Below are 11,404 nucleotides of genomic sequence, written 5' to 3'. Positions count from 1 at the left end.
CAAGCTATATTTTTTTTAATCTAGGACGGTCTGAGATTGGTCTGAGTGGGGAGGGAGAAAACAAGCAGTTATTGGCAGAGGGGCTTGAAACTCTCTTTGTCTTGGTCTATCAACTAATTTACCGCCTGGGGATGTCACCATGGAAGGCCAAAACTCCATCCCACCAAAACAGGCAGAAATTTCAGGCGGTCTTTTCAAAACAGCTGTTACACTAAAAATGCATTATCATAATTTTCACAGTATTATTCCAACCTCATGGTGTGTAAATATATATAGCACACAGGAAAATCTAGTTTGACTGCACTGGGCCTTTAACAGCACTACTGTGACCATGTTACATCATTCACATTATACAGTACATGAGTCACGTTACTCCAAGCAGGAGTTTCATCATCTTCAGAGCAGTTGTTATTCTAGTCTATTGTATTTTATTCTATTCTAAGAGCCTTACGTTGAGAAAAATACTAATATCTTATTACGTTTCTTACATACATTTTATTTTAAGAGCGATGCAATTTAAAAAAAACAGAGGTTCAGCCTAATGTATAAAAAGCAGTCAACAATATTTTGTGTGAGCCATTGAACGACTGAGGCACAGAAACAGTGACGTTTAGTCTGATGAGGTGATATGACATGACATAGAGGCTACAGTAAACCCATCACCATGGCAACACATTTTCCATGCTTCATTCCATGTGGTCTACATTAACCTGAAAGCTGAGTTACAAAGTGAGGGCTGCACCTGAACAGCTGATCTAACATCAGTTTTCCTCACCCCTGACTTTGTCATTATAAGTCAGAGAGCCCAACTGTTCCATAATATCCAAATCTTTTCCATCTCCCCTCTATTCCAGAACCATTATGATTACAATTTTAGAAAAATAAATACGCAGCTCTCTTAGTAATTCATTTTCTCTCTCTGGACGTTCATTACAGTAGCTGACACACATCCACAAGCACGTACAGTTGAAGTCAGAAGTTTACATACACCTTAGCCAAATACATTTAAACTCAGTTTTTCACAATTCCTGACATTTAATCCTAGTAAAAATTCCCTCTTTTAGGCCAGTTAGGATCACCACTTTATTTTAAGAATGTGAAATGTCAGAATAATAGTAGAGAATGATTTATTTCAGCTTTTATTTATTTCATCACATTCCCAGTGGGTCAGAAGTTTACATACACTCAATTAGTATTTGGTAGCATTGCCTTTAAATTGTTTAACTTGGGTCAAACGTTTCGGGTAGCATTCCACAAGCTTCGCACAATAAGTTGGGTGAATTTTGGCCCATTCCTCCTGACAGAGCTGGTGTAACTGAGTCAGGTTTGTAAGCCTCCTTGCTCGCACACGCTTTTTCAGTTCTGCCAACACATTTTCTATGAGATTGAGGTCAGGGCTTTGTGATGGCCACTCCAATATCTTGACTTTGTTGTCCTTAAGCCATTTTGCCACAACTTTGGAAGTATGCTTGGGTCATTGTACATTTGGAAGAGCCATTTGCGACCAAGCTTTAACTTCCTGACTGATGTCTTGAGTTGTTGCTTCAATATATCCACACAATTTTCTTTCCTCATGATGCCATCTATTTTGTGAAGTGGACCAGTCCCTGCTGCAGCAAAGCACCTCCACAACATGATGCTGCCACCCCGTGCTTCACGATTGGGATGGTGTTCTTTGGCTTGCAAGCCTCCCCCTTTAACCTCCAAATATAACGATGGTCATTATGACCAAACAGTTCTATTTTTGTTTCATCAGACCAGACAACATTTCTCCAAAAAGTACGATCTTTGTCCCCATGTGCAGTTGCAAACTGTAGTCAGGCTTTTTTATGTTGGTTTTGGAGCAGTGGCTTCTTCCTTGCTGAGTGGCCTTTCAGGTTATGTCAATATAGGACTCGTTTTACTGTGGATATTGATACTTTTGTACCTGTTTCCTCCAGCATCTTCACAGGGTTCTTTGCTGTTGTTCTGGGATTGATTTGCACTTTTCGCACCAAAGTACGTACATCTCCAGGAGACAACGCGTATCCTTCCTGAGCGGGATGACGGCTGTGTGGTCCCATGGTGTTAATACTTGTGTATTATTGTTTGTACAGATGAACGTGGTACCTTCAGGCATTTGGAAATTGCTCCCAAGGATGGAGCGGACTTGTGGAGGTCTACCATTTATTTTCTGAGGTCTTGGCTGATGTCTTTTGATTTTCCCATGATGTCAAGCAAAGAAGCAATGAGTTTGAAGGTAGGCCTTGAAATACATCCACAGGTACACCTCCAATTGACTCAAATGATGTTAATTAGACTATCCGAAGCTTCTAAAGCCATGACATCATTTTCTGGAATTTTCCAAGCTGTTTAAAGGCACAGTCAACATAGTGTATGTAAACTTCTGACCCACTGGAATTGTGATAGAGTGAATTATAAGTGAAATAATTTGTCTGTAAACAATTGTTGGAAAAATTACTTGTGTTATGCACAAAGTAGATGTCCTAACCGACTTGCCAAAACTATAGTTTGTTAACAAGAAATTTGTGGAGTGGTTGAAAAATGAGTTTTAATGACTCCAACCTAAGTGTACATAAACTTCCGACGTCAACTGTACACACAATTTGACACAAAGTGCACATTTCAAAGTTACTACTGTTTTGCACAGACAATCAAGCATAATATGTTGCTATTTTGTGAACCACTATATTTCTGTAATAAGTCATACTTTTCACCAGCATGCCACCAATGTTGGAATAGTACCGTTGTGGCAGAGTTGAGTTTTGACATTATGGTGAGAGGCCAAGACAAGTTAAGCCATTTGCATTAGAGCGTGAACATGAATCTATTTTTTCCCTGATCCTTACATGGACAGAGAACACAGAGTACAGGCAAGATGGCTGCTCCCAAAGTGACACAGCAGAGGCGATATACACTGAGTGTACAAAACATTAGGAACACCTTACTAATATTGAGTTGCACCCCCTTTTGCCCTCAGAACAACCTCAATTCATTGGGGCATGAACTCTACAAGGTGTCGAAAACGTTCCACAGGGATGCTGACCCCAATGCTTCCCACAGTTGTGTCAAATAGGCTGCATGTCCTTTGGGTGGTGGACCATTCTTGATACACACGGGAAACTGTTGTGTGTGGAAAAACCCAGCAGCGTTACAGTTCTTGACACACTCAAACCGGTGCACCTGGCACCTCCTACCATACCCTGTTCAAAGGCACTCAAATATGTTGTCTTGCCCATTCACCCTCTGAATGGCACACATACACAATCCATGTCTCAATTGTCTCAAGGCTTAGAAATCCTTCTTTAACCTGTCTCCTCCCCTTCATCTACACTGATTGAAGTGGATTTAACGAGTGACATCAATAAGGGATCATAGCTTTCATCTGAATTCACCTGGTCAGTCTGTCATGGAAAGAGCAGGTTCCTAATATTTTGTACACTCAGTGTATAAAGGAAAATAATTATCAGCTGTCTAATGAAATAACATGCAATACACTTAGAAATATGATTACAATGTATGAAATACGGATATATTTTTTTCCAATGCCATGACTCTTTTTGCTCTAGCTAAGAATAAGCATTATGCAAGGAAAATTCCTTGTTTATAAGATTTTGTCCTGATACAAACTTTGGCCTGACCCAATCTAGAAGTAATTGAGAATGATCAGCCATAATTTATGGCCCATAATTCTTTCATAATGACATCACAAATCCAGACAGAGGGAGAAAAGGTTTTCATACTTCTGTCAATAAGGCAGTCATCAGAGTATATTCAATAAGTCATCTCTCTCTCTCCCTCTCTCCCTCTCTCTCCCCATCCCCATCCACATCCTCCCACTCCCATGCAATGATAATAGCATAGATAGTGTGGCCAATTTAGGAGAGCGAAACTGTGTCTGTATCATTGATCATAAAATATCTGAGCTCCATAATCGCATTGAAAGCTAAACTAAGCCTGTGGACTGGGTCTTTATGAAATTATGTTTCAGAGTCATTGTTATATGCAGTACTTCTCCATATAACACTACTTGTATACTACTGTGTACGTCACCATAAGACCAGTATTTATTCTGGACTACTGTTACTGTACTGAAAGAACACAACATATCATATCTTGAGTTTGAACAAATGAACAGGAAAACGTCAGTAATTTAAAATGGAAAAAAAAAGCCTAAATAAATTCCAAAACAATGAACCAAAACAAACATAAAATCCAACCGAACAATACCAGGAAATGAGCCAATGAACACAGAGAACATAGTAGCTTCCACAAGCACCAAGCTTCCCTGTCACTCTCCATTCACTACTGTTTTATGGTGGTGACTGACTGTGGCAGTGGCAGGTCCATTAACACCTCCGCACCAGCCCCCTCGATAAACAGCCCAGCCGGGGTCCACCCTAATGGGCCAAACTCATTCTTAGCCCAGCCTGTCTCCAGGTGTGGAAGTGTGGCCCTGTAATTGATAATTAAGGGGCAATAACCCAGTGGTCAATGCAGACCCACAGCAGGGGAGGGAGAGGGAGGGGCCAGGCCCCACACTGTCACTCAAAGAAAAGAGAGAGGGAGAGAGATGGGGGTAGGTTGTTGGCTGCAATTCAGTAAGGGAAGCTTGGAGAGACAAACACACAAACAGGCAGGTATGGCTTGCACATAGGCAGGCATGAACGCAGGCATGAACTTAGGCAGGCAGGCATGCCCTCACGCACACACACAATGCTGAGAAACAGATAGATGTGATAAAGGAGGACCACACAGATGAATCACACACCCACACTGATCTGCAGCATACAAATTCTAATGGACAACACAGAGACTGACACACACACACGCGCGCACGCACGCACGCACGCACGCACGCACGCACGCACGCACGCACGCACGCACGCACGCACGCACGCACGCACGCACGCACGCACGCACGCACCACACACACACACACACACACACTCTGTTAGTGCTGTAGGTGTGGCACAGTGGCAGAGGTACTGACTGGAACATGTCTGAATGTCTATGGTGGCAGCAGTGTGAGGTTGCAGATGGTGCTGGTTGGTTGGTTGGGCTTCCACCCAAGTCTGAGATAGATAGAGCACTTACAGTTACACCTCAGATCTTATTTTTTATTTTTTTTATTTTTTTATTTTTTTATTTTTTTATTTTTTTGGGGGGGGTGGATCAGCTTAATATTGCGGAAAGAATGTTGCTTCCAATGTAATTGTCTGCATCATTTCCAATCCCCCATATTTTTTTGGGTAAATATATATATCCATTCACGTATGCATACATATACACATATATACATACACATACCTACATAGACATACATACTTTTTTAAAGAGTATACCTTTATTATTATTCCCCGCAAACCCTACCACCGATCCCCCAATTGGAGTAAACTGATAAACATTTCTGTTTTTACCTTCAATTTATACATCTTATACACATTTTACAGACACAGTCTACTTTATAATAGTTCTCTCTTGTTTGTTCTTAGTCCTTCCTCTATTTCTGTTGTCCATCCAGTTTGATTTCCACTTGTAACTGTGCTATTTCACAATAGCTCCGCACCTATACACATTTCACAGATCCCGTATGCCCTACATTGTTTATCTTGTTATTAGTCCCACCCTTCAGCTCCACTCAACCTTTCCCATCTATCTTCCAACATCATCCATTTCGGATTTTTATTTGCCATATATTTTTCAACTGTGCTGTGATGCTTCACAAAAGATTTGAATCTTCCTATTCTCATAGCTTCCACGGATTGTAAATTAAAAATAAACATTTTTGCTAAAATAATTATTATATTATTGATTGATTGACTATGGCTTTTCAAATCCCCCAGTATTGCTATCTGTAGCGTTAGTTCTACGCAAATGTTGCAATTCTTCAACCATTCCTGGACCTGTGACCAAAAACGAGCTACATGCGGACAATACCAAAATAAATGGTCTACTGACTCTGCCTCCTCACAGCAGAATCTACAGAGCTGGGAAGATTGTATCCCCCATATATATAACATTCTATTAGTTGCATTGTTGTTTTGCGTATCAATTCATACACCATGTGCCATGGAATGGGTACATCGAAAATCTCTTCCCAACTATTTTGCAATTTATATGGCACAGCTGTAAGTTTTTTGGTCCTTAAATGAAATTGGTATATGTTTTTATTTATCACACTTTTCTTTAACCATTTATGTTCTTTAATATAAGGCCGACATACAAGTTCCTTACTTTTATCCCCTTCCACCTGCCTCTTCCATTTTTGTGGTAATGCTGCAATTAATTGGTTGTAATTTTGGGTAGAGCAGACATTTCCATATGTCTGTGTTAGCTGCATGTGTGACATTACTCCACCAGTCCTATTTATGATATCATTCACAAAAATTATACCTTTTTTAAACATTTCTTCGATAAATACAGTTTTTTTACACCTCAGATCTTATCAATCACACAGAGCTGTGATGACAGCTGTTTAATCCACCTCGCCACTGTAGGTTTAGGCAAAGCAACACATGACGATGAGCGCCTCTCAGATGAACACTTTACATGAACATGAAGGCATAAGATGACATCTGCTTTTCCTGTAATGCTGCTGCACACAGATCAGTTTAGCCTTTTAGATCATAATGAATAAGATTAAATGTTCAGGGGGAAACCTGATCCTAGATCAGCACTCCTACTGTAAGACGCTTCATGAATACGGGCCCCCACAGATCTTATAGTGCTCTTCCTTCACATGTGCAATTCCTCAGTTAGCTTCCATCATCACTCAACAGTAATGTTGTTGTGTAGATGAACCTCACAGGAGTTACTCAAAGGAGACTGTAGATAGGAGTAATGACAAGTGGCGTTTTATTCATTTATGTATTTATTGTCATTTTCCCTTTATCTGGTTTACTGCTCTTGAAAAGCATTAAGCCTGACAGGGGCTATCAATCAGCTGCTAATGGGTTGTGTAATTGCAGTCAGTTCCAAGCATAGAAATATAGTTATTAGAACGGAAATAAAACGTGCATTCTAATGGGTACACTCAATATGGCTGACGATCCACCAATTAAAGATCATTGACTTGAATGGGGATGTCCGTTCTAGTCATGGTATTTCTTTGGTTCAAATCTGAGAGGCAGTAGCGTCATTCAGGATGAAACCGGCCAATAGGCCTGCAGCATCAGCCCGTGAACTACAATGAACATGATCACATTTTGAAATCATGTCCAATTTATTTTACATATCTAAATGTCATAGAACATTGCTATCAAATTCTTGTTGGCTAGTTTCAGCGACCTCCCCCTTTTCAAATGATGAACTATGATAAATATGTCAGAGTTGCAGTGATATCTTAAACTAAATAGACAGAGACCATCTTCTTATAAGGCTTCAATTGATCCAACATGAGTAAAGAGCAGCGACCGGGGGATTTTATACAAATCTGGCAACCCTGGTTTGAGTGTTCCTGTTGCTCTCCAAGACAAGGCCACCTGGCGATCATTCTGATGCCATCTTAACAGATGTTGATGACAGGCAGTTTAAGAATCCAGCACGTGTTACAGTCCTCCAACCATAATGAGAAGCTACAGCAAACAATCATTCCAGGTTAGATTGTGTACTAAATAGCCTAGTTTTCAGGGTGGAACTCGAGGAAAAACACCTATACTGTCACCATGTTAACAACCCTTTACTGGCAGACACCGATTCTATCTGGTTCTTGTTCATTAGCAACAGAAATAATTTAAAAAACGTTTCAACGGGAAAACAGAAAGAATGGTTTCTTATTGGACAAGTCCAAGTAGTCTCTCGCTGTTTTTGAGTTCTCTTTCATTTGGGGGCCGATTCAGACATAGGAAATGTATGCCTTTTCCTACTCACTTCTCAGTAGTTGCTATTCAGACTTAAAGACGATTTATGGTTGATCTAGGAATGCGGACCGGAGGCTCCGTATGGACGTGTGACACAATTGAGGAGCCTCCGGAAGCTTGCAGAGGCCAAATCGAGCTCTGTTACTGCATCGTCATGCCCCTCCTAAATGTTGTAACAATGTGGAGGGCTCCGCATAGCTCCACATTGACATGATTGGTTGACGGTAGGTGGGGGCGGTACATCCTGTATAAACACAAACTAACTTCCTTGACAAACACCCGGAGAATCTTTGACGAAAGGCTATTATAACAAGATCAAAAAATAAAATACATCTTTATGATACCTTGTGTTGGGATTTCAAAAGACACCAAAATGTGTTTGAACTCCTGGAAAGAGATCGGGGATGTAATGGGGATAGACGTAGTAAAGAGGTTAATGGAATTCAGACCGTTTGGGATAGGACAGTGGATAGGCGCACAGTCAACAAATCTGATTCTAACAAAGTGGATATTTGTCAAATCCGTCATGATTGAGGTATTGCAACAGGCCCACAATGTGGCTACTAAAATCAGATTTTTTAGCTGCATAACATTTAGAAGTGACTGCTCATTTAGAAGAAACCCTTTTCAGGTTTAGAAGAAGTGACTGCTAAATGCTAACTCCCATTTGGATAAGCTGATTAGCATAGCTAGCATAGAGAAATCGGTGATGGTAGTCAAAATCATTCTTAACTGTAGTGCAGTTGATTGGTAACGATGACATAGACATGTATTGGGGTTGACATCCATACCAGCATTATACTCCAATGTTTACCTCAACATACTGTGAAATACACATATACAATAGCCTAAATGTAGGATCATTTTGCTGGGGGGCAGTGAGGAGATTCAGGATGGAGATGCAGGTGGGAAAACAGTGCAGCCTTTTTACTTCATGCCATCTCTCAGAAGAGGTAAGGTTTAGTCTTTTTACTTCATGCCATCTCTCAGAAGAGGTAAGGTTTAGTCTTTTTACTTCATGCCATCTCTCAGAAGAGGTAAGGTTTAGTCTTTTTACTTCATGCCATCTCTCAGAAGAGGTAAGGTTTAGTCTTTTTACTTCATGCCATCTCTCAGAAGAGGTAAGGTTTAGTCTTTTTACTTCATGCCATCTCTCAGAAGAGGTAAGGTTTAGTCTTTTTACTTCATGCCATCTCTCAGAAGAGGTAAGGTTTAGTCTTTTTACTTCATGCCATCTCTCAGACGAGGTAAGGTTTAGTCTTTTCTTTTAGCCAGTTGCTCGTAATTAGCTGGATGCCTATAGAGATTAGCCCTGAATCACTACGAGTGATGCGGTGCACAACTATTTATTGGATGCCTATGACAGCTCCCTGATGCACAAGAAGTCTGAATGCTCTGACTTCTGCAGAGGCCCCATTGCTGTAAATGCTGTACTGCTTCTGCAGATGTCCAATTGACCATAAATCGGCTTTTACCGTATGAAGGTGTGTAACAAGGTTTGCGGGTGTGGCTCCCTTGTGCACACTCAATAAATATAATTCCACCCCAGAATACACACCCGCTGGGTAGCCTACCAATTTGATGAGGGAGTTGTTCAATTTCTTTTTCTGTTCTTTTATCTAAAATAATCCATTTAATACTGTGTACCTTTAATTTGAATTTGGTCGGCACCAGACTAGAATGTAGACTATGTTCACAATATGGAAAGATAGCCATGAAAACATATACACAAAGCATGCTCTTCCATGACAGACTGACCAGGCCAATCCTGGTGAAAGCTCTGATCCCTTATTGATGTCACCTGTTATTTTCATTTCAATCAGTGTATATGAAGGGGAGGAGACAGGTTAAATAAGGATGCTTAAGCCTCGAGACAATTGAGACATGGACATGTGTAATGTGTGCCATTCAGAGGGGTGAATGGCCAAGAGAAAATATTTAAGTGCCTTTGAACAGGGTATGGTAGTAGGTGTCAGGGCAACCGTTTGAGTGTGTCAAGAACTGCAACACTGCTGTGTTTTTCACACTCAACCGCTTCCTGTCTGTATCGAGAATGGTCCACCACCCAAAGGACACCCAGCCAACTTGACACAACTGTGGTAAGCATTGGAGTCAACATGGGCCAGGATCCCTGTGGAAGGCTTGACACCTTGTAGTCCATGCCCCAACAAATTGAGTCACGTTCCTAATGTTTTGTACAATCAGTGGATAATTGTCTCCATTTCAGAACCCACCATTAGATTTAAAAACAGGGATTTTACACACATTTATGTTTAGGGAATAATCACGAATCCTACTTCATGGAAAAATAGCATAAAGGTGTTGAAGTTATTAGGGAAGGTCAGAAAGTCAAGTTCTGAATACATGTAGAGTATCTGTAGACACACCTCTGCCAGACCGCCATTGATGTGATCTCCACCCAAACGAATAGCTGGCTGGCACATGTATTTCCTCATGCTTAAGTTCAAGGTCAGAATGCAGAGAGAAAAGTGTGTTAAAAATAAAAGTTCCATTTACACCATTTATCTCAAATCACCAAGGTTTCTGCCTTCACCACGGCCCTCCAGCATGTGAAAGCCAGTCTTGTATGTGTTGGCTACACTACAGCATAGGACCACAGTAGGCCCTCTTGTCAGTGGCCTGTGTCTTATTATAGAACCTTATAGAACTGTACATTCAGTGATAACTCAGTCACAAACATTTTTTAAATAGAACTAAAGCCAAAGACATGTTACAGTGACTCACGTGCAGAAACAGTTTCAACATGTGAGATAAGCAGTCCATGGAAAGAGATGAAGAATCGAGATAAGCAACTAAATAAACACACACAAAGCTCCGCCGCCTTGCCACCCAATTATTTTCCAAACCACGTTACCATCCATCAGTTAGCCCTTTATAAAGTGGTTGGTACAATCTTCTAAATCTCCAGGCTTTTTCAGCGAGCAGCAGCCATAGATGACTAATGGACGCAGGGGCCAGTAATGCATGTCATTTGCAGAGACTGCATGTTGAGCGGGAGAGAGAGGGGAAGCAGCTTGAAGATCCTAATGTTACCTTTTAGTGGCAATTTGAAGATGTTTTTCCCCCAGGAGTGGCACTCTAACACCCACCCCCAGAACCATCGCCACCGTGACAACTCACAGATTACAGGAAACATGCAGATCTCAACACTTCACTTGATAGGCCTTGATAGTTCTCTGGGAAATACATTTAAATTAAAATCTTTCAAATACCTTAAGCTTTTGGTGTTGTCTGCCTACCTTTTGAGACAAATCTATTGGCCCATTATTCAGCCAGGCAAGCTCACTCAACCACAAATAAACCATTTAAAATGAGTTGAAATAGTATTTGGAGCAGGTCGGGTACAGAGCTGCCATTCCTCTCTGGTTGGTTTTCTTTCGCCCGCTCTCCCCCTTTCGTTCTCTCTCTGTGATGATGTGTTGTGTAATTGAGATTAGTCAGTGGAGGCCTATTGGTGGCTGCTCCCCAACTCATTACCAGATGTTGGGAGGTCACTGCCGTTTACACACACACACACACAC

This window comes from Salvelinus namaycush, chromosome 3 (genome assembly GCF_016432855.1).
Source record: "Salvelinus namaycush isolate Seneca chromosome 3, SaNama_1.0, whole genome shotgun sequence".
NCBI classification, from domain to species: Eukaryota; Metazoa; Chordata; class Actinopteri; order Salmoniformes; family Salmonidae; genus Salvelinus; species Salvelinus namaycush.
This window is presented reverse-complemented; position numbering follows the sequence as displayed.